Here is a 25,475-nt window from a genome sequence, read left to right as displayed (position 1 = left end):
AGTAGGGGTAGTGGAAGAGTCTCTCTTCTAATTTTTTCAGGTTAGGTCAGCATTGTCACACCATTTGTAATCCATCTTTAACAATTCTCGTTTCTGTGTTCTTTGTTATATTACAAATCTATGTTCACAAGGAGTCACATATATTAAGTTCAACTAACATAATATAAATTTTAACAGTTGAAATGAAGAGGCAGGTAATATCTGTGCTCTTTTGGCGCATTAAGTATTTTATAATACAGGTAAGAGTCTGTTTAGTTATGGATGTTACAGAAAGTTATCACATGCGCTCACAAGGCAGGTGTGTTGCATTGTCGGCTCTCCGTGACATCGGTTTAATGCTAAACTATTTCTGGAAGTTTGAGCGCCGCGGAGTGGCCGCGCGGTTTAGGGCGCCATGTGACGGATTGTGCGGCCCCTGCGACCGGAGGTTCTAGTTCTCCCTCGGCATGGATGTGTGTGTGTGTGTGTTGTTCGTAGCAGACGTTAGGTTAAGTTAGTTTAAGCAGTGTGTAAGTCTAGGGAATTACCTTCAGCAGTTTGGTCCCTTAAGAATTAACACAAATTTGAACGTTTGGAAGTTTGGACAAATCCAGAACAAAGCCAGCCTCCAAGAAGAATGAGCAGCCGGCTAAATTTATTTTAGATAATACAACAGTGCTAAAAAGAATAATTCATAGCAAATAAGAAGAGCGAACAGTGTAACAACATGAGTAGTAAATTGTTCCTACTGGCAGTTTGAGAATCGCAAATTGCCTTCAAAACTGAGTACTCTGCAAGAAGTATGGACGCCATTGGATTTTACACAATCTCTCATTATATTTTTGCTATTTATCCTCTGATGTAAAACCGTCAAATAGACTTACCAAGAACTTCTAGCTCGTGTCACAAGAAGATACCATTATCAGAACGTCAGCCACATGTAAACTAGAAATCTAGCGAAATGATATATTCTGTTCTGTAACTTACTCTGTCTGGGCTTGAAGACTAAAAAAAAGAAAGTTTATTATTTGAACATCAAATTTCAGTTTTTTGTATCATCTGGACCTGAAATTTAACCTACACTTGCCAACAGCATAAGCAATGTAGGACTCTTCGTGTTGATTGAGTAACAATGATTTTAATCAAGGAATCAGTTATTGCGCTAACGTCTGGTGATATACTAGCTATATCTGTTGAAAACGGGATACAGAATGTGAATGAAAGAGTCTCATCCCTAATTACCTTCCGTGTTTCCTTCCACCTCTCGCAACATTACGCGTTATTTAGGCGAGCTAATCGGTTGATCAGTATTGGTACAGGGTAATACGGATTTGTTGTACGGCTGAACACTAGCGGTCCCAGGACACAGAGCGCGGCGTGGCCACGCTGGTTACTTGACCGTTTCCAGTCATCTGTGTGCAGAGACGAGCAGCGTCACCAGCTACAGGTACATCCAACGCTGAGAATTTGGACGGCTGTGGCTTGCACGGCCCTTGGGCAACAGACAGACAGGAAATGGCTGAGTCTCAGAAACCCCTAAAGACGGTCAAGTTACAGCTCTTTGAAATTCGACAATAACTCACATCAAATAGTAACACAAATCTGGCTACATTTGCGATCGCAGAAAAATGAGACGCACCCAGTGACGCAAGAATATCTCAATATCATTAAAACAAGTAGTTAGTATCTTACAGAAAATAAACATTTTCACAACGATCCTCCCAATTAACAACTTTTAATCGCCTCACGCGAATTCAACAAACGATATCTCAGATGATAGCACTGCATACCTTTATCTACACTCCTGGAAATTGAAATAAGAACACCGTGAATTCATTGTCCCAGGAAGGGGAAACTTTATTGACACATTCCTGGGATCAGATACATCACATGATCACACTGACAGAACCACAGGCACATAGACACAGGCAACAGAGCATGCACAATGTCGGCACTAGTACAGTGTATATCCACCTTTCGCAGCAATACAGGCTGCTATTCTCCCGTGGAGACGATCGCAGAGATGCTGGATGTAGTCCTGTGGAACGGCTTGCCATGCCATTTCCACCTGGCGCCTCAGTTGGACCAGCGTTCGTGCTGGACGTGCAGACCGCGTGAGACGACGCTTCATCCAGTCCCAAACATGCTCAATGGGAGACAGACCCGGAGATCTTGTTGGCCAGGGTAGTTGACTTACACCTTCTAGAGCACGTTGGGTGGCACGGGATACATGCGGACGTGCATTGTCCTGTTGGAACAGCAAGTTACCTTGCCGGTCTAGGAATGGTAGAACGATGGGTTCGATGACGGTTTGGATGTACCGTGCACTATTCAGTGTCCCCTCGACGATCACCAGTGGTGTACGGTCAGTGTAGGAGATCGCTCCCCACACCATGATGCCGGGTGTTGGCCCTGTGTGCCTCGGTCGTATGCAGTCCTGATTGTGGCGCTCACCTGCACGGCGCCAAACACGCATACGACCATCATTGGCACCAAGGCAGAAGCGACTCTCATCGCTGAAGACGACACGTCTCCATTCGTCCCTCCATTCACGCCTGTCGCGACACCACTGGAGGCGGGCTGCACGATGTTGGGGCGTGAGCGGAAGACGGCCTAACGGTGTGCGGGACCGTAGTCCAGCTTCATGGAGACGGTTGCGAATGGTCCTCGCCGATACCCCAGGAGCAACAGTGTCCCTAATTTGCTGGGAAGTGGCGGTGCGGTCCCCTACGGCACTGCGTAGGATCCTACGGTCTTGGCGTGCATCCGTGCGTCGCTGCGGTCCGGTCCCAGGTCGACGGACACGTGCACCTTCCGCCGACCACTGGCGACAACATCGATGTACTGTGGAGACCTCACGCCCCACGTGTTGAGCAATTCGGCGGTACGTCCACCAGGCCTCCCGCATGCCCACTATACGCCCTCGCTCAAAGTCCGTCAACTGCACATACGGTTCACGTCCACGCTGTCGCGGCATGCTACCAGTGTTAAAGACTGCGATGGAGCTCCGTATGCCACGGCAAACTGGCTGACACTGACGGCGGCGGTGCACAAATGCTGCGCAGCTAGCGCCATTCGACGGCCAACACCGCGGTTCCTGGTGTGTCCGCTGTGCCGTGCGTGTGATCATTGCTTGTACAGCCCTCTCGCAGTGTCCGGAGCAAGTATGGTGGGTCTGACACACCGGTGTCAATGTGTTCTTCTTTCCATTTCCAGGAGTGTATTTTATTTATTGACTGCAGAGCCTTTTGTATCATTTTCATTATGCAAATATTTGTTAGAACATTGTCTTCACCACATTTACACAGCAAATGAACACAGCATCAGTACCTCATATGTGGCCCGCCCATCTAGCCGTGCGGTGTAACTGACTGCTTCCCGAGCGGGAGGGCGTGTCGGTCCCCGGCAACAATCTGCCCGGCGGGCTTGTGTCGAGTTCCGGTGTGCCGGCCAGCCTGTGGAGGGTTCTTAAGGCGGTTTTCCATCTGCCGCGGCGAATGCGGGCTGGTTCCCCTTAGTCCGCCTCAGTTACACTATGTCGGCGATTGCTGCGCAAACACTGTCTCCACGTACTCGTACACCATAATTACTCAACCACGCAAACATTTGGGCTACACTCGTTTGCAATGAGACGTTCCAGGGGAGGGCGGGGGGGTCCGCACAATAACCCTGGGTTCCGTTTGGGGCTGCGGTGGGGTGCGTGGACTGCTGTGTCCTCTTGTGGGGTTGTGTACCTTTGAGGGTTACGGCGGGGACGAAGCCTCTCCGTCGTTTCTACAGTTCAATACATACATACATACCTCATATTTGGTCATTGTTGCGTTTTTCTTTAATGAATAGTTTACTATTGTGTCAGTAACGTTGTTTAAATCTTGACTGCGACCGCTATTAAAAAACTAAAAACTGTGCTAATTTAAAAGCGGTCAGCAGCACGTGTTAGTGGACACCACAATTAAAAAGAGAACCAAATGACGTTTCAATCTAGAAGGTGCAAATAATTGTTTAAATAATATTTAACGACGATTTGTTGTCATTTAACGTGAGCGCACTTGCGAAAGAACACTGGCTTATTTATTTATGAACCAACTGTTACTGATATTTATTGTAAATGAGCTGAATGTAACCGAAAGTTGACAATGTTTCTTTTATTTAATTGTTGTTTTAATTGTTTAGTGCCGCAAAGTGGTCATGATAAAACAAGTCTGTAGAGCTTACAGACGATGTATTTTCGGTGCGGGCGGTCTTCCGCCAAGTCACAGCAGACTGCAGCGAAACACTATGGGAGTGAAGTGGAGACTGGAACTTTTCGAGTGAAGGGCTCAAGGTGCGATTCGGAACACTTTATGTCGAATTCTTTGAGAAGGCAGAAACCCTAGAGTCACGTGCGTGATTCGGTTGTATAAGTGTTTGATCCTGGGCGGAGAACGGCCTCTACCACACTACAATTTCTGAAGGACCTTTGTATTTCCAGAGGTCTGAATGTGCTCCAGAGTAGGGCTCTATTTCTGCTTGATTTAAGGAACTGAGAATAGATATAGTAGTTATTCTTTGTATCGTGTGTGCTAATTTGTGAATCATCAGGCTGAACACTGAACAAGTTTGAGCTGGTGACAATTTCTTACATTTTCTATGAAATGGACTTAGTTTTTCGCGCATATCTGGAGACCATTTAGTGTGCGGATTTTGCTACCATTCTTGTAACGCTGTCAACGTAACTTTACTGCATTTGTAAGGGTATTTTTGTCTGTATTATAACTGAATATCGTAATGCCAGTTCCCATCTGTTTGTGATATCCTTTCTTGAACAAACATTACTCAGCATAATTCTCTGTCGTCTGCATCAATTACAGACGTTATAATAGCACCCCTTTTATTAAGTTATTCACTTATCTTCTGTTTCATATCTCTGAGCATTTTTATTAATTCGCAATTCTAGCTGATGCATAAACTATTTGGCTGCAGGATTACAGCTACAGATTATTAATTGCAGCCAGTTAGCACCGGAGCATGAAAGCAGACATGCGTGTCTCGACTGTTTGAGTAAAAGTCGCAACTGGCAACTGGTTTCCTCTTATGGGATGCTGTTTAGGAAGAGAAACTCAGCAGCAGCAACCGTTATATACCGCCGCAATTGGAGTTTTCTCGTGCGGGATATAAGTCTAATCCCTTTAGAACTGCAACCGTAATTCTAACACTTTCCAATATTTCTTAAAAGACATCATAGTTGCCGTTGACTGTATAAAATATTTATTATTACGATTGCAATTTCGGCCTTATGGCTATTTTCAAGTAACACCGCAAAATACCTAAACACAAAAAATACAAAAGTGAAGCACAGTGAGTATATGTAATTAAGCAAACATTTCATTAAGATAGTAGCGCATTATAAAAATTGGTGAGAAATGTACATTACTTGCATTCTGTCAGAATGTAAGACTGTCTGACATGAGTGCATGTCGTCGTCAGAATGCGCCTTTTCACTGTGAGAGTCCCACAAGATCCGATGAGTACACTTGTGACATCGTAATATGATGTTAAATAAAGATCGCCAATTTTTTGTGATGTATCTGACCAGTTTTGTCTTAAATCATAAGTAACAAATTTTATCAGTAATCCTGGCGTATTTGACTGTAAAGAAACGTTTATGGACTATAACGAGGGAAGAAAATCATGCTCCAATGTATTTTATTTTTGTATATTTTATAAATGAAATGTAGCCTCGACATTTCATTGTATCGGAAGAATGTGATTTATTGTATCAGTCTACTTCAACAGTGATTCGTAGAACTGTATAGTTATTTTAGACATTTATCGAAAATATTTTAAGCAATTTTGATGGAATAGTATACATATTTACTTAGTCGTGTTTGCTATAATAGTGCCTGGTTGAAGGATGCATCCTGTATTTGTGCAGAGGTATTGTGATGTTTTGTCCCAATTTGTGGTGCTGCACATTGGTTTGCTGCCGAGCGCTTTACGCCATTCATATTCGTAAAAGTATACCTTTTTTTCCTTTATTGTTATTTAAACACCTTACATAAGGTGGGCTGGCAGTAGCATATTACGCTGCTCTTCAGCCTCAAGTTGTACAATGAAAATACAAAGGAGACACAGAAGATACAATACAAAGCCGGAGGAAAAAAAACTGTAGACACAGAAACAAATAACACGAAGCCCTTCACACTCGACGAAAAAAACACTAAAAACTGTCGGCACGGCGCACAAACACTGACGACTTCGACGGCACAGTTGAACAAAGAAGCGTGACGGTGAAGAACACTAAACACAAACATGATGGCACACATACGAGAAACTGATGGCGATGGTCTCCGGCGCGCGAATATCCACTTAGCGTGTGCGAGTCCGGTGACGTGCCATGAGGGGAAGAGGGTGGAGGGGGAGGGAGAGGGGAGAGCAAAGATGCCAAGGGCAGAGGGAATGGGGGGAGGGATGAAGGTAAGGGGGTAGGGGACGCCCGGGGGAGGAGGGGGGAGAGAGGGAGGAGGGAGGGAAAGGAGAGAGAAGGGAGAGAGGGTGCCCATAGGAACAAACACAGGAAGAGGGAGGGAGTATCAAAGTTGGTAGGAGGGGTAGATGGAGGGGAGGAGGGCATCATCAGGGAGGGGGAGCTGGCGGAAGCCACCTTGGGAGAGGGTATGGAGAGTGGAGAGATGGAGAGCAGGTGGGACGTGGAAATACAGGTGCGGCAGCGGACGGGGGCGGGAGAGGATGGGAGAGGCAAGCGAGTGAGGGGGATCTAGTTTATGGGAGGTGTATAGGATCCGTATCCATTTGAGGAAGAGGAGGAGGTGGGGGAACGGAATAAGATCATATAGGATCCGCATGGGGGAGGGGAGACAGATACGATAGGCGAGGCGGAGAGCATGACGTTCAAGGATTTGAAGGATTTGTAAACGTAGGAGGGGTGGAGTCCAGGCAGGATGGGCATAGCATAGGGCGAATGAGAGATTTATAGGTGTGGAGAATGGTGGAGTCCAGACGGCCAGAAAGGAGCTTGAGGAGACGGATCTGGGAGCGTGCCTTGGCTTGGATTGTCCGGAGATGAGGGGTCCAGGAGAGGCGACGGTAGAGGGTGACGCCAAGGTACTTAAGGGTGGGGGAATCGAGGAGGCGGAAGGAAGGGGTGGTTTTGCCCACAATGATCGCCTGGGTTTTGGAAGGATTGACCTTAAGCAACCACTGTTTGCACCAAGTGGTGAATCGGTCAAGATGGGATTGGAGAAGGTGTTGGGAGCGCTGCAGGGTGGGGGCGAGGGCAAGGAAGGCGGTGTCATCGGCGTACTGGAGAAGGTGGATGGGGGGTGAAGGTGGCGGCATGTCCGCCGTATTCAAAAGACACAGAAGAGGGGAGAGGACGGAACCTTGGGGCACACCGGCGCAGGGGAAGAAGGTGTAGGAATCCGTGTTATGGATGGTGACGTAGGAAGGACGTAGGGAAAGAAAGGACCCGATCAGACGGACGTAGTTAATAGGAAGGGCGAAGGTTTGGAGCTTGAAGAGGAGACCGGAATGCCTCACACGGTCATGGGCGCGTTCGAGGTCAAGGGAGAGGAAGATAGCGGAGCGACGGGAATGAAGTTGTTCAGAGAGGAGATGACTGAGGTGAAGGAGAAGGTCATCGGTAGAGAAGGACGGCCGAAAGCCCCACTGGGTAACGGGAAGGAGGCGGTGCTGGCGGAGATGCTGGTGGATGCGTCGGGTAAGGATGGATTCCAGGACCTTGCTGAAGACCGAGGTAAGGCTGATGGGACGGTAGGAGGAGACAGCGGACGGCGGTTTGTCGGGTTTGAGGAACATCAGGATGCGAGAGGTTTTCCACAGGTCGGGGTAGTAGCCGGTGTACAGGACTACATTGTTGAGCCTGGCCAGGGTGGAGAGGAAGGACGCAGGAGCTGCATGGAGGTGGCGGTAGGTGACACGATTGTGACCAGGAGCGGTGTTGCGTTTCGTGCGGAGTGTAGCGATGAGATCCTGAGTAGTCATGGGGGCATTGAGTTTGATTAAAATGTATACACATACAAAGTATTATATATCAGAGCTCTGTCTTCATCTCATTTACGAGCACTTAAGTCAATGAGAGAGTTTATTAACAGATAACACATGTATTATCCTCTATTATGTTATAAATAAATATTTCCATCCTATCCTACTGCCCCTTACAATCATAGCACTTTTTAGAAAGCTGTATGATGTCGACAGATAAAAATACTTTACGATATAAAGCTTATAAATTGTATCCTTGGTGTGCACTATCTTTGCTACGTGCACAGGCAGTATCTTTAGTAAATGTATTTTCGCACCAACGAACTTAGCTCCACATGTTGTCAGTGCACCTGAGCTTGTATGTGTGATACACTATTAGAAAGATGGTAACATTGACAGTTCAGTACATATTTAATGACATATTACGATGTAATAAGTGTCTTACTCATCGGATCTTGTTGGACTCTCACAGTCAAAAGGCTGCATTTTGACGACGACATGTACTCATGTCAGTTCTCAACTATTTTTTATAATTGCGCTACTATCTTAATGAAATGTTTGTTATATATATGCACCCTGTGCTTCACTTTTGTATTTTTTGTGTTTAGGTAGCTTTTGCAGTGTTACTTGAAAATGGCCATGAGGCCGAAATTGTAATCGCAATAATAAATATTTTATACAATCAACGTCAACTATGATGTCTTTTAAGAAATATTATATGAATGTGAATCCCAACCATGAGAATTCAATCAAACTTTATTAAATTTTTTGAGCCAGGTCCCAAATCTACTGTATGATAAGCAGCTTGCGTTGGGGGTCTGAGCATAAGATTTTTCACCAGTTGTGTGCCTTAGAATCGGTAGCTAAAACTATGAGTGGGGAAGTTCGCCGCGGAACTTTAAGAAAGAGGAAGCAGGCTGCGCAGAGCCATGCTGAGTTCGAGTCTGCGGCGACCAGCAGCAGCGGAGACCTCGACAGCAGCATAACGGCAGTGACGGCCGCGGCAATGCGAGCCACTGGCGGCGACTGCGAGTTTGTTAACATCGACACAAGCACTGCAGAAGCAGCCAGCATGACCGGTAAGACGAGGACTGCCGCCGATAGCCGTAATATGTGAGATCCCGCAGGGTTACCGTCAGTAATGCAGCTTCCAACGATTAAACTACCACCCGTCATGTGTGGTTCGGACGATGTTACCGAGCCGGGTAGTCCAAATCTGAACGTGGTGATAGGGACGATATTAGTGGGGCAAATAGTGCGAAATCAGAGAAGGAAGATGTAATTGCGGTTGATTCAATGGGAAATTCTGGGTACATAGATAGGTTCAATAAAAAGAGAGTTAGTTTCAGTAGGGACAAGTGCATCAGAAGCGGTAAATGCTGACGTGAAGAAAATTGAACCAGATATAGAAACAATGATTGACTCGAAATTAGAAGCTGTAAGGGCAGATGTAGGAAGAGTTTCTGAGGAGGTTGCCTGCGTAAAACCAGAGTGGACACAGTGGAAAAAGATTTCGGAGACAGGTTGGAAAAGATACAGGACGAACTGGGTGCGATGTTAAGAATTACGTTCTTAGACAAAATGCACTTGAGGCAGTGACCACTGAGTGTATTATAATTTGTGTGGTGGAGTGGTAGAGCGTGAAAAAAAAGGTGGTGTAAAAGAGACAGAGTTGGAAGCAGAGATTACCAACGAAGTTTTGCAGTGGGAACAGCAGATTAAAAATGTACGGGCCGAATTCAATGCTTTAGCGGTGACTCAGGCTGCTATTGTGATGGATGTCCCGCGGGGTAATTCAGGAACGACAAAGTGTTTTGGAGATGATGGGAAATAAAACCCAGTTGACTTTCTTCCTGCGCGAAGAGATGGTTTTGTGAGAGGAATATCGGAAGAGGAAAAAAATTAAATTCGCGAAAAGACATCTTGAGGGCAATGCACGACCATCGGCAAATTTAATGAATGCTTCATTTCATATCTTTGAAGTGTCTGAGAATTACTTCCTGAATAAATTGTGGAGTGAAGCAAAGCAAACGCGACTTCATAATGTATTCTTAAACGAACCATGTTTCTGACGCGGAAGTGGGTCGATGCGGGATTTTTGTGTGCGTAAACTATCTCACTTGACACACATAAATCGTCGACTGGGAGTGTTGACGGAGACTGCGACGCTCAAGAGACGACTACCAGAATTTTTACTATGGGAACTTGCCCACAGTCCGACAAATTCCATTGACCAGTTTTTAGCTTTTAATGAGATACTTGAACAGACGTTGAAATTCAAGGCACATAATTCGAACAGTAGACAGAATAATGGACACCAGAACGGAAATTATAATAATCTTCAAAATATTTTGGACATGCGTACACATCAGAGACTTTTGCCTTGGTAGCTTACTGTGTATGGAGTGCACAAAAGGGTTTTTAGATTATGTAAACTATCGTCCAGCCTAAATATGAGAGCTGCAATGGATCCGAAAATGTCTCTAGAAGCTCCAAAGATATGCCTCGCACAAGCGAAAGTATGAAAATCCTAGTGATTAACTGCCGAAGCATGCGCAAAAAGTGCCGATGTTTGAAGCCCTTCTAAAAAGCAGCTCACGAAATACTAAGCACACGAAGCTCGTTAACACCTGAAATTGTTAGTAATGACTTTTTGCTTGGTAATATTCTGTGTGTATCGAAAGAATAGGCTGATGGTAAAGGTAAGTTCTGTATTTGTTGCAGCAGACAAGAAACCCAGATTCACAGACATATAAACTGAAACTTCATGCCAGACGATATGTACAACACTCAGTATCTAGGGTCAGCATAAACTTGTAAATGGATTCTTATAGCAACCACCAAAATTACTTTCAGTGTAATAGAAATGTTTAGGGAAAAGCTAAGTTCACTATTGCGTGAGTTCCCCAACCACAAAGTCATCGACAGAGAAGTCTATAATCCAAACATCAATTGGGAAAAGTACAGTTTTGGTGTGAAGGCGTTTCCAGAAGTCCTGCGAAAAATCTCTAAATGCATTATCTTAAAAATACATAGAACAGACTGTTCTGAATCACACTCAGGATTGAAATGTGATAGATATATTAGCAACAAATTCACCTCACCTCTTTGAGGATACCCACTTAACAAATGGTATCGTGGCTATGAGGCAACCGTAACAACAATGATTACCAAAGAATGATTGGCAACTAAAACACATAGAAGGATTTATATTTACAGAGAACTAGATACGGAGGCGGTAGTGACCTTTCTCCAGAAGGAACACGAAACATTCTGCTCAGGAGAGGAGCATGTAGAAGAGTTGTGTCTCAGGATTAGAAGAATAATTGATCACCCATTTGACAAATATATATAAAGTAGAACAGATCATGATGGGAAAGACCCTCCATGGTATACAGTTACTGCAAAGAACCTTCTAAAGAAAAAGAAGCTACTGCACTACAGGAGTAAAACGAACTGTGGGGCTATAGAGATTGCTAAATGGAACGCACTTGGATGTAAGAGGGCAGTACGTGGGACAGAGAAGAATATTATCGAATAATGTCTCACAAAACCCAAAGAAATTCTGACCATAGGTAAATCTGTCAGTAGTACCAAAACTAGTGTCCACACTCTCTTGAACGAGATGGTAGCAAACAAAAACAGAAATGATGAACTTGCTCAAATGTTTTTACACACAGAAAAATCTAGTACTGTAGCTCTGTTTTAATTCTAGCACCAATCCAGTTTAGAGTGAAATAGAGATTAACGTCATCGATGAAAAGAAGCTGCCGAAATCACTATAACTGAACATAGCTCCCGCGTCCGATGGAATTCCTATGATAGTCTACACCGAATTTGCCTCTGAGTTAGCCTATCTTTTAACCATGAAGTGCCGTAGATTTCTGGAACAAAAAATCGCTCCGAGTAGCTGGTAGAAACCGGAGATCACAGTCATCTGCGAGAAGGATAACGGAAGTGATTCACAACACTATCGTTCAATATCTTTGATGTCTCTCTGTTGTAGAATCTTGGAACGTAGTGTGAGATCAAAGGTAAATGAGGTACCTGGAACAGAAAAAATATTTCCATGTCAACCAGCACAGCAACTCACATGACATTCTGAAAGCCTTGGAACAAGAGGTCACGTAGATGCCATGATTTTTCTATTTCCGAGACGCTTTTGCCTCAGTACCCATTCTGTGTTTGCTTTAGGAAGTACGATCGCAAAACTGCAGTTGGTGAGTGGCTCAAGGATTTTTTGGGACGGACGATACAGCTTGTTACGTCAGATGCAGTCATCGGTAGATGTAGAAACAACTTCAGATGTACCCCAGGGAAATGGCTTGAGATAATTTCTGGTAATCTTCTACGTTAATGAACGTCTCTACAGAATTAAGAGTAACCTCAGATTTTTCCCAGATAATGCAATTATCTGTAATGAAGCACTGCCGGAAAAATCTTTAAAAGTAATCAGTTGGACCCTGATATGATTTAAAAGTGGTGCAAAGACTGACAACTGCTTGAAATGATCATAAATGTAAAATTCTCTACTCCACAAAACGAAGAAATATAGTAGCCCACGATCACAGTATCAACGAGACGCAACCGTTCAATCGAATTACTCAACTCATACCAATACTTGGATGTAAATATTTGTAGGGATATCGTGTCTGCGATTAGTAATCAAAACGTCTTCGGTCCCGGGTTCGAACCGCACCGCCATTTAAAATCAGGATACAAGTCATCACCTTTGGCGGCCGAAGACTTCCGGTATAAGAAGTCTCACTCATTATGCCAACAGTTTTGTCGAAGAGGTCGGAGGAGGTGACGGAGGTTCAGGACACTCTCTTGCCATTAGGGTTGGAAACTGCTCCTAAAGGCAGTAGAATCAGCAATGACCAACGGCATGAGGATGCAGAAGGCAAAAAAAAAGAGACGAATGTGTATCCACGGAGCACGCGGCCTGTGTCTCTCCATTGGCAAAAGATTTCGGAATAGAACCCCATTCGTATCTCCGGCAGGGGATTTCCAAGGAGGAGGTGGCTATAAGAAAAAGATGGGACAACCGACGAAAGGATAACGTTCTAAGAAAGCCAGAAAATCTGAAAAGGGAAATGCTCAATCTAGATATAGAGGGCTCCAGCGAAGTGCAATGGAAAAAACACAAGGCCTTCTGGTCAGATGAGTACAGGGTAATATCAAAAGCAGAAGAAAATGGTATAACGGGAGTAGGATTCGTTATGAATAGGAAAGTACGGCCGAGAGTTTGTTACTGTGAATGATTCAGTGATAGGGTTGTTCTCATAAGAATCGACAGAAAACCAACAAAGGCAACGATTTTTCAAATATATCATACGTGCTGACGTCGCAAGCTGAAAATGAAGAGATAGAGAAAGTATTTGACGATAATGAACGGGTAATGCAGTGCGTAAATGGAGATGGAAATTTAACAGTCATGGGGGATTGGAATGCGGTTGTAGAGGCAGGAGTACAAGAAAGGGTGCGGGAGAATATGGGCTTTGTACTAGGAATGAGAGAAGAGAAAGACCAATTGAGTTCTGCAATAAATTTCAGCCAGTAATAGCGAATACTCTGTTCAAGAATCACGAGAGGAGGAGGTGTACTTGGGACAGGCCAGGGGATACGTAAAGGTCCGCAGCTCGTGGTCGTGCGGTAGCGTTCTCGCTTCCCACGCCCGGGTTCCCGGGTTCGATTCCCGGCGGGGTCAGGGATTTTCTCTGCCTCGTGATGACTGGGTGTTGTGTGCTGTCCTTAGGTTAGTAAGGTTTAAGTAGTTCTAAGTTCTAGGGGACTGATGACCATAGATGTTAAGTCCCATAGTGCTCAGAGCCATTTGATACGGCAAGATTTCAGTTAGATTACATCATGGTCATGGAGCGATTTCGAAATCAGATACTAGACTATGAGCTGTACCCAGGAGCAGATATAGATTCAGAGCACTATTTAGTAATGATGAAAGTAAACTTAAGTTTAAGAGACTAGTCAGGAAGAATCAATGCGCACAGGAGTGAGATATGGAACTTCTAATGAAAGAGATAAGCTTCAATTTCTCTAAGGCTATAGATACCACGCTAAGCAATAGTTCAGTACGCAGAGCAATGGAAGGGAAACGAATGTCTCTAAAAAGAGCAGTCAGAGAATTTGGAAAGAAAAACATAGGTCCAAAGGAGATAATCAAGAAGAAACCATGGGTGACGAAAGAAATATTTCACTTGAACTATGAAAGAAGGAAGTACCAAAAATGTCCTGGGCAGTCCAGGAAGACAAAAATGACTGTCGGAAGGACTGTCTCACCATATACAAAAGTCTAAAAGTCAAAACATTTTCGGTGAAATTAAAAGCAAGGGTGCTAACATTAAGATTGCAATGGGACTTCCACTGCTAAATGCAGAGGAGAGAGCGGATACGTGGAAAGAGTACAATGAAGGCCTCTATGAGAGGGAAGATTCGTGTGATGTGGCGAAAGAAGAAGCAGAAGTCGATAGAGGAGAGATAGGGGATCCAGTATTAGAATTTAAAAGAGCTTCGGAAGGCTCAAGATCAAGTAAGGTAGAAGGGATAGATAACATTCCATCAAAATTTCAAAAATCATTGGGAGAATTGCCAATAAAAGGATTATCCGCGTTGGTGTATAGAGTGTATGAGTCTGACGGTATACAATCTGACTTTCGGAAAAATATCATCCATACAAACTCAAGAGTGCAAGAAATTACAGGGGCGAGAATTATCACACAATCAGCTTCAACGCTCATGCTACGAATTTGCTGACAAGAATAATATACAGGCATATTCGTAAGGTTTGTCGACAATGTAAAATGATGCAAGATGTTCGATATGCTGTGTTCCTTTCCTCTCTGATTCTGCAAAGAACCTCCTCATTCCTTACCTTATCGGACTATATAATTTGCAACATTCTTCTGTAGCAGCACATCTCAAACGCTTCGATTCTCTTCTGTTACTGTTTTTCTGCAGCCCATGTCTCGATACCATACAATGCTGTGCTCCAAACGGGCATTCTCAGAAATTTCTTCCTCAGATTAAGTCCTGTTTGATAATAGTAAACTGCCCTCCTCCAGGAATGCCCTTTTTGCCAGTGCTAGTCTGTTTTTGGTGTCCTTCTTGCTCTGTCCGTCATGGTTTTTTTTTCTGCGTATGTAGCAGAATTTCTTAACTTCATATACTTGGTGACCATCAAACATGATGTTAAGTTTGGTGCTGTTCTCATTTCTGCTCCTTTTTATTGCTTTCGTCTTTCTTCCGTTTACTCTAATCCATATTCTGTACTCAGTAGCCTGTTCACTCTATTCAGCAGATCGTATGATTCTTCTTCATTTTCATTGAGGGCAGCAATGTCATCCGCGAGTCTTATCATTCACGTCCTTCAACCTTGGAGTTTAATTCCACTCTTGTATCTTATGTTCTTCATTGCTTCTTCGATGTATAGATTGAACAGTAAGGGCGAAAGACTTCATCCCTAATTGTATATTACCCATATTGCTCATCTGTCCTTACAGCTCTTGCTAATATTATTTCCTCTACTCTATATGGAAAACACTCACAAGAAGAAGGTACAGGATCATAGGAGGTCTAATAAGACATCAGGGAATAACTTCCATGGTACTAGAGGGAGCTGTAGAGGGTAAAAACTGTAGTGGAAGACAGAGCTTGGGAAACACACAGCAAATAAATGAGGACGTATGTTGCAAGTGCTACTCTAAGATGAAGAGTTTGCACAGGTGAGGAGGAGATTTGAACGTATACAGAGAAGAGTGCGCGAATGGTCAAACGTTTACTAATGTGTTACAGCGATGCTAAACCAGTGGTAGACAAGCAGTGCGGAGTGGCCACGTGGTTAGAGGCGCCATGTCACCGATTGCGCGGCCCCTACCGCCGGAGGTTCGAGTCCTCCCTTGGGCATGGGTGTGTCTGTTGTGATAAGCATATCGTTAGTGCAAGTAGTGTGGAAGTCTAGGAACCGATGACGTCAGCAGTTTGGTCCCTTAGGCATTCACACACATTTGAACATTTTTATTTTTTTTTTGTAGACAAAGAAAGATAACCGCAAACTCTCCCGGCAAAGCCCACTTACGAAGTTTCAAGAAACATTTTCAAATGCTGAATCTAATAACGTATTACACTCCTCTTCGTATCACTCTCCTAAGAGCACGAGAGCGAAATTAAGTCAATTACAGCGCGCACTGTGGCCTTCAGTCATTCTTTCGTTCCAAATGTGAATGGATGCTAAGAGAGAGCCTACACTCCTTCCCAACTAACAACGTAATTGTAGCTGATATGTAGCTTAAATTCAAAGAATATCGGAGACAGTTGAGAGATTTGTACCGAAAAAATTGATAAAAGATGGTGCTGATCCCCCATGAAACACAGAACAGGTGAGAACACAGTTGCAGAAGTAACGAAATAAGCGTTTCAAATTCAAAAGAACAAACGATATCCAATATTAGCGATATTTTACTGAAGTTCAAAACTTAGTATGGACTTCAACGCGAGATGCTTTTAATAGTTTCCACAATGAAACTCTGCCCCGAAATGTGACAGAAATTCAAAAAACATTCTGGGCGTATTTAAAGTACATCAGCGGGAAGACATAACCAACACCTTCACTGCGCGATACAAGCACGCTGACAGCGCTACTAAAGCGAAGTTATTAAATACAGTTTCCCGAAACTCCTTCACCAAACAAGACGAAGTAAATATTCCCGAACTGGAATCAAGAACAAATGCCAACATGAGTATCTTGGAAGCAGTGTAGTGAAGCAGCTTAAAGCACTTAATAAAGGCAAGCCTTGTTGTCCAGATCCCGTACCAATAAGGATCCTTCACAGTATGCTCATACAGTAGCCCCATACGTAGCAGTCGTATACCACCTGCTGCTCAAAAGGAAGATCCGTACCAAATGTGTGGAAAGTTTCACAGGTCGCACCAATACTGAAGAATTAAATGCCAGTAATCCTCTGAATTACAGACCCATGATTTTGACGGACACAGAGACTCGTGTGAGACAACATTATCAACACATCAATGAGATTTTCACTCTGCAGCGGATATGAAACTTCCTGGCAGATTAAACTGCCTTTTTTCAGGAGTGCTAGTTCTGCAAGGTTCGCAGGAGAACTTCTGTAAAGTTTGGAAGGTAGGAGACGAGGTACTGGTAGAAGTAGAGCTGTGAGGACGGGGCGTGAGTCGTGCTTGGGTAGCTCAGTTAGTAGAGAACTTGAACGCGAAAGGCAAAGTTCCCGAGTTCGAGTCTCGGTCCGCACACAGTTTTAATCCGCCAGGAAGTTTCATATCAGCGCACACTCCGCTGCAGAGTGAAAATCTCACTCTGGAAACATCCCCCAGGATGTGGCTAAGCCATGTCTCCGCAATATCCTTTCTTTCAGGAGTGCTAGTTCTGCAAGGTTCGCGCCGGCCGCGGTGGCCGCGCGGTTCTAGGCGCTCCAGTCCGGCGCCGCGCTGCTGCTACGGTCGCAGGTTCGAATCCTGCCTCGGGCATGGGTGTGTGTGACGTCCTTAGGTTCGTTAGGTTTAAGTAGTTCTAAGTTCTAGGGGACTGATGACCACAGCAAAAAAATGGTTCAAATGGCTCTGAGCACTATGGGACTCAACTGCTGAGGTCATTAGTCCCCTAGAACTTAGAACTACTTAAACCTAACTAACCTAAGGACATCACAAACATCCATGCCCGAGGCAGGATTCGAACCTGCGACCGTAGTGGTCTTGCGGTTCCAGACTGCAGCGCCTTTAACCGCACGGCCACTTCGGCCGGCTGACCACAGCAGTTGAGTCCCATAGTGCTCAGAGCCATTTTGCAAGGTTCGCAGGAGAAATTCTGTAAAGTTTGGAAGCTAGGAGACGAGGTACGCAGTGCTTCTTGCATCCTTGCATAACTTCTACGCATATTGAAATTTGAAATATGAATCCGTGATGGCCCACTTGAACAGACAAAATACTTTGAAATTCTCGTTTGATCGTAACTACGCCCGACCTAAACTACACGAAATCGAAGATTGGTTGGAATACGAAGTGAAAGTTGATTCAGAGGATGTCAGTGGAATGCATCTTTCGATAGTGAGCAGCGCTGTATTTGTGGAAAAAAAAATAGTTGAGTCTTGCGGAGGAATTATGAAGTTTAAACTTTGTGATGGAAACGTAGGCGAAGTCACCGTAACACATGCAGGGTTTGGAATACGAACGATCAGGATATTCGAACTACCATTCGAAGTAGCAGCGGAACAAATAAACGCAGTGATAGCGCCGTACGGTAAAGTTCTCAGCAATTTTGCCGAACGCTGGTCCCACGCACGCAAATTACAAGTTCACAGCGGAGAGAGACAATTAAAGGTCGATTTGCACAAGCATGTACCGTCATACATCAGCGTCTTTGGATACCGAGGTATCGTTATATGCGACAGTCAGCAGAGGACGTGCGCGGCGTGAAACTCTCCCGGCCACGCCCGCGCTGAGTGTTTACAGCGGCGAGTGGCGCAGCTACCGGCTGGCGAGGCGCCGCGACCGCCGGCTATGACTGCGCTGCCAGCGACTTACGCTACGGCTGCCCGCGGCCAAGTCCTGACCACAAGCCCTAATTCGAACACGGAGTATCATCCAACCCGAGAAGAAGCCTAGATTGCCACCACTGACACAACAGAAGCTAGACTTCCCGAACCTAAGGAAATCGTGACAGATGTAACGGTTTCAACACAACAGACAGCGAAAGATATTGGGAGCCACAGCAAATTCTCCGATTCCTCTGTTGTTAAAAATGACATGCAAGAACCATCCCGGAATGAGCAACCTCATAGTGAACCGATTTCTCTATTGACACCATCATCCACCAAGAGCACGGTCCTCAATTCGGCTCGAAACACCAACCGCTTAGAAGATTTGAAGAATGCTGAGGAAGACAACATCAGACGGCAGCCGGTGACACTTAACGGCAAACACGAAAACAGAGCCCTGGAGAGATTCAAGAACAGGAGAAAAAATTCTCACGTACCAAAAAAATTCTTGAAACAGATCGAAGCGGAAAGCAAGGCGTGGTGGACATCGGAAAACAAGACATCCCCAACCCGAATGAGGACGTACAGATGAACCTCGCCCCTCCAATTGAAGGGCCGCTGTGGACCTGATACGGAGACAGCATGGTCTGACGACACTGAATGCGCTTAGTTGGACTACCGAATGACGCAGGGGTATAAAATCGCCACGCTCAATGTAAACAGAATAGTTTCGGACGTAAATCTACAATCTGTAAAGGACTAATTATGTCCCGCTGACATTGAGATAGCGATGTTACAAGAGGTAGTTTCGACCAAAATAGCGGATGTGTACGGATATGAGGTGATTTTAAACATAGGCAATGAATGTGGAATGGGAATATTGTTCAAACACGGCATACCATGCACAGCAAAAGCAATACTTGAATCTGGACGAGGCATAATTGCACAAATTCATGATCTACTTCTTGTTAATACATATGCTCCCTCTGGATCCAGCGGAAAACGAGAAAGGGGCAACCTGTTCCGGGACGAAATTGTCCCATTAAAAACGGATCCTCGATTGCACACAATTTTGGGTGGAGATTTTAGCTGTGTATTGCGTCCAGAAGATCAAGTCCCGAACTTCAACTTTTGTGAGGAGCTGTTGATGTTAATTAACTGACTAGATATGATAGATGCTTGGTGCTATCCTCGCCCGCACACCCGAGGATACACGTACGTATCCAGTACTTCGGCAAACAGACTAGACAGGCTGTGTGTAACAAAGGGTTTATCCATATTGTCACTGACTGCGAAATATGGCCTCTTAACTTCTCGGATCACTGCGCATTTCATATAACCGCGCAGCACACTAAACAAAAAACATTCCTGGGAAGGGGCGTATGGCAGCTAAATGTGTCACTTTTGGACGACGCAGTACTGAAACAGGAGATCCAAGACACATGGCAGCGTTGTCTTCGGACGCAATCCAGATATCCAATACGCATCATGTGGTGGCTACAGTCTGCGAAACCGCAGATAAAAAAATGCATCGCACGATATGATCGCATGAAAGCATACTGGCGAAAACGCACCTTAGAGTATCGCTTTCTTTGCCTCCGCGAACTATATGATGACCCCATGGGATTAGTAGCAAACACCTTTAGAATAACACACACTAAAGCGAGAATAACGGCATTGCTACGACAATCACTGGCGGGGAAAAAAGTTCGATCGCGTCCTTCGATTGAACTGACGCAGGAGAATACGTCCGTATATCACGTGATACGGGAAGCCAAGAGTGGTAAACAAAAGTTACTCCACACTCTCAGTGATGAACAAGCGAACGAATACGATCAAGGTACAGTAAAAAACTACGTGGTGCAACATTATACAGATTTTTACTCCGCGTCGGCGACTGATTCGACGACAAGTGAGCCGCTTTTATCCAACATTCAATCCACTGTCCATCCGACTGACAAAGCCGACCTTGTAGCCAACATAACTGAGGAAGAAGTATGTGCCATAGTCAAAGATTCGCCTACAAAGAAATCTGCTGGTTTAGATGGCCCATCCATAGAATTTTATGCTTGTTTTTGGCACATCATAGGACCGGAACTCATCAAAACATGCAATGAATTATTGGGAGATGTGCAGATGTCATCTAAGTTTACGGAAGGACTGATTGTCCTGATCCCCAAAAAACCACGTAGCACTACGCTGAAGGATTTTCGACCACTGACACTGGTCAATTCCGAATATAAAATCTTCACCTGACACCGAGCGAGGTGGCGCAGTGGTTAGACACTGGACTCGCATTCGGGAGGACGACGGTTCAATCCCGCGTCCGACCATCCTGATTTAGGTTTTCCGTGATTTCCCTAAATCACTCCAGGCAAATGCCGGGATGGTTCCTCTGAAAGGGCACGGCCGACTTCCTTCCCAATCCTTCCCTACTCCGATGAGACCGATGACCACGCTGTTTGGTCTCCTTCCCCAAAAACAACCAACCAATCTTCACCTGACTTATAAACTGTAGACTGAAGACGGTACTGCCGAAAGTACTTGGCCCCTATCAAATGAGTGCTGTCACAGGGAGATCAATGTCGAATGAATTATATGAATATAGGGACATAATATATTTGTCTTGGCTATGTAAATGCAATCTTGGTCTCATATTTTTAGACTTCGATAAGGCTTTTGACTGCATCAACCACCACTTTCTACTAACTGTAATGCAACGGATGGGATTCAGTGCTCACTTTATTCAAATCGTACGCAAATGTATAGTCGGAACTTCCTCTCGAATCAGAATTAATGGTCAGGTAAGTTCACCAGTCCCGATCAAGTAGTCAGTGAGACAAGGCTGCCCCTTTCTATGGTACTATACGCAATCGCCGTAGAACCGTTACTGTTAAACCTGCATCACAGGTTACAAGGTCTACAGGTGTTGGGTACAAAAACCGTGTGTCACGCTTATGCTGATGACAGTGTAGTAGTTAACACGCACACAGAAATTGAAGTCGTTCGACAAATAATCCACGCTTACGCCACTTCTTCCGGAGCCAAACTCAATTAACACAAATCGAAAATTTTACCTCTCGGACCCCATATGAAGACCATTCAAAGAATATGGCTACAAAGGACAGAGAAGGCGAACCACTTAGGTATGATGCTAATGGCCAACCCAAGAGAGATGACAGTAGCCAACTGGGACCATTGACTAAATATATTCAGGGCTACCCTCCGTAAACACGAAACTAGAACACTCAATCGGATACAGAGAGCTCTCTTGATTAACAACTATGTGCTAAGCAAAATATATCACATCGCAGCAGTGTTACCAGTACCCAAGGATACAGCGCAAAAGCTTTTAGCTGCAGCGTATTGGTTCATATGGAGCGGAAACATCTTTAAAGTCACCATGCCAACCATGGTGTTAACCCGCGCCACTGGTGGTTTGGGCGTCAAAGACATCAAGAACCAATGCACTGCCATATATATGGACTGAATCCGCAAAATACTGCAGACACCCCATCCGACAATTACGAAAACGTTATTCAACAGGTTAGCCCCAACGAGCAAAAAGGCCCCAGTCGATGTTGGTCGCTTCAGCGCTCAACTCGATCACGTCCGGACTTACTACCTGGAAATGAGCTATATTCAAGATGCTACACAGCTGCTTAACGCCAGAAGGACCTATTACCACCTCACGAGACACCGTAGGCAAAACCCAATGGAAGCGAAATATCCAGTGGTCAACTGGAGTAACGTCTGGAAAAACATTAATAATCCCATCCTCCACTCCAGAGTAGTGTCCACATGGTAGGACATTGTAAACGAGAAGGTCCCCACAGGTGAAAAGCTGCACAATATCAAAATGGAGCAGAGTCCATACTGCGATCATTGCCGTACTGTAGATACCTTGGCACACATTCTCATCTGCCGAGACCAATACCATACATGGAACTGGACTAGAAAAAAAACTCGCAGTAATTACTATAACTACAGACTCTGCTATAACACTTAAAGATGTACTTCAACCAGACTGGCATTTGTTTCCTGCAGCAAAGCACAATAGCTACACTTGGATTATCGGCCAGTTTGCATATTTTGCAGCTACGAATACACATGCCCGTATAGACGAGTACATACAGTATATAATGGAAGAGCACCACAACCTGCCGGCCGCGGTGGTCTAGCGGTTCTAGGCGCTCAGTCCGGAACCGCGCGACTGCTACGGTCGCAGGTTCGAATGCTGCCTCGGGCATGGATGTGTGTGGTGTCCTTAGGTTAGTTAGGTTTAAGTAGTTCTAAGTTCTAGGGGACTGATGACCACAGATGTTAAGTCCCATAGTGCTCAGAGCCATTTGAACCATTTAGCGCCACAACCTTAAAACGAGTCGTAAATACAAAGCTTTGTTTCAAAATTTCTTACTTCACACTTTTCCATAATGAAGCGGTAATTTTTGGTTGGCGCACAAAACTACAGCGAGTCTATAGTAATTTTGCTTCATTATAATGAAGTTGTCACTTATTTATTTATTTATTTATTTTTATACTACGGCACGTCAAAGTGCCTCAGGAAAACTAATTTTGCCAGAAGCCGTAACATAAAACAAATCAGAAGTGCTTGACTGATTTCGTGTTCTTCTGTTTTGCGGGTATTGGACAGTTTGTCATGGAAAGAAGATTTATTCAGTTTCTTTATATATTATTTATAAAAAAAAGTAGGTTAGGGCGAAAGTGGAGGTGGCACGAGGTTTTTTTTCTTTTTTTTAGGTTAGGTTAGATAGGATTTGGAGGTGATATGGGTGATAGGGGCCAACGCCTGAAGAGGAAGAGATCTAGGAGAAAAAAAAACGGATACGAAGGTCTCAGGTTCGATCCTTCGTCCGTCCCACAATTTTTATGTGCCATAAAAAAATAAAATATAAATAAGTTGGTAGAGCACTTGCCCGCGAAAGGCAAAGGTCCCGAGTTCGAGTCTCGGTCCGGCACACAGTTTTAATCTGCCAGGAAGTTTCATTATCAACACTTGCCAGAGTTGGAAAGGGGATTTTTTGTAGGTCCCCATTCGGCTACGTGGTCGAATCACACAGTGTACAGATTTGTGGGGCATTCGAATGTATGTGCTCTCTGAGGCGAAACAATATGCTCTATGATACGCGATGCTACTCACGATACAATGAAGAAGTAACCATCAATGGTAGAGCGCTTATAACCGTAGCTGATCCACTTAATTGGTTCACACTGCCATGACAGACATCCAACATCGATACGATTCTCTGTCGTACCGGCAGCGTGGTTTGAGGCGCCATGTCACGGACTGAGAGCCCCTCCAGCCGAAGGTTGGAGTCCTCTTACGGGCATGGGTCTGTGTGTTGTTCATAGCATAAGGTAGTTTGAGTAGTGTGTAAGTCTAGGAACCGATGACCTCAGCAGTTTAGTCTCTTAGAAATTCACACACACATCTCTGTCATACCACCTGGCGCACCGCGGAGTGTCGGTTGCTCCATATGTGATACATAGAGATGGTAATTTCATGTCATCCTGTCTGCCTCACAAAATTATTTTATGCAGGTTTTTAAAATGTTGCTACCACCTCTGTAGCAACTTTCTCAGTTTTCATGTTAAATATTATAAAACCGCTGTTTTGGGATTTGTGTGTTCTCCTCTGTGCAATATTTCTAATTAGATTTGAGGAAATGGTTTGGTAAAAAAATACTATGTTGCAGATTATAGACTGATATCACAGTTTGATAATGCACTGGTTTCCTTGTTGCTACCCCTGTAGTTACTGTGTCACTTCTAAATCAAGTAACAGACAGTGGATATTTTGAAAAACATGCAGCAAAAAATGTATTCGATACGAAGTTTACGTTTGGGCATTTTAGGTCTTACAATTCTGCATATCACATGTAACTATCATGTCATTGTTTTTAATGTTGTAAGGAGAGTCATACCTCTTTCCTGTTTCACTCTCTTACACATAAATATGTGACACATTTGGAATTTGTCGAAGACAAGATTGGCATCAATGCACTACACACGAGGCTATTGTCACTTGCTGAGTTTTGTTGCTTATATTTCCCTGTAGGTACACGTCCGTTGCAAGTAGAACCGTCGCGTTGCGTGACCTTTATCATAATTCGCCGTATCGCATGTCGTGTCGCCTCGGACCTTAGTCTCTCCGTGATGGGCAGTCTCTCTTTTGTATCCTCTGCCACTGGAAATTGAAGAGCATCTCCATGTCTCACAGCTCTAAATGAACATCTGACGAAACGTTTTCCCTTTTTCTCTATCCTCTGATACTACATGGTAAAAGGCCCAGAGTGACGAGCAACAGCCAAGACTCAGCCGACTGAGAGTTTTGTGACCTACTGCACTCTCTTAAGAGTCTTCTAATGGATATCATCTGGTGTCAGCTATCCCTGCAACAGGTTTCATGTGGTCATTCCAACTTAGGTTGTTGCGGACACGTACTGTGAGATATTTTTACGGTTATTAGTGATTCCACCGATTACTCGCCAGTCTTGTAATCAAATGGCGATGAGTCTTCCCCCTTAATTAAGTGCAGTATTTTAGACGTACTTGTTGAGCGTCAACTGCCAGTCGACACAAAGCGTCAGTCCTCCGTAGGTCTTGCTGCATTTCGCTACAGTTTGGTGCTACAATACCATCGTCCTGCAAGAACACGGAGCTTCCCACGTCGTCCGTAAACTATATAGTCCTCTTCGTGAACTGCAATGGACCTACAACACTTTGGTGGTGTACGACAAAAATCAGTTTTTTTTTTTTTTATCTCAGCTAGTTCCCCATCTCACCATTTCGCCTAGTTAAGAACGTCGTGTTGTCTTCCATCCGCCAGAAAACCATGAATACATATATTCGTATTTGATTCGCATGGTGCAACTGTATTAAAGCGTTCTTGAAATCAAATAACTCAGCAGTAACCTGGACGTCATTATCTGCTGTCTTCTGGATATC

The sequence above is a fragment of the Schistocerca nitens genome, chromosome 5 (assembly GCF_023898315.1).
Source record: "Schistocerca nitens isolate TAMUIC-IGC-003100 chromosome 5, iqSchNite1.1, whole genome shotgun sequence".
NCBI classification, from domain to species: Eukaryota; Metazoa; Arthropoda; class Insecta; order Orthoptera; family Acrididae; genus Schistocerca; species Schistocerca nitens.
Note: the sequence above shows the minus strand (reverse complement) of the source record.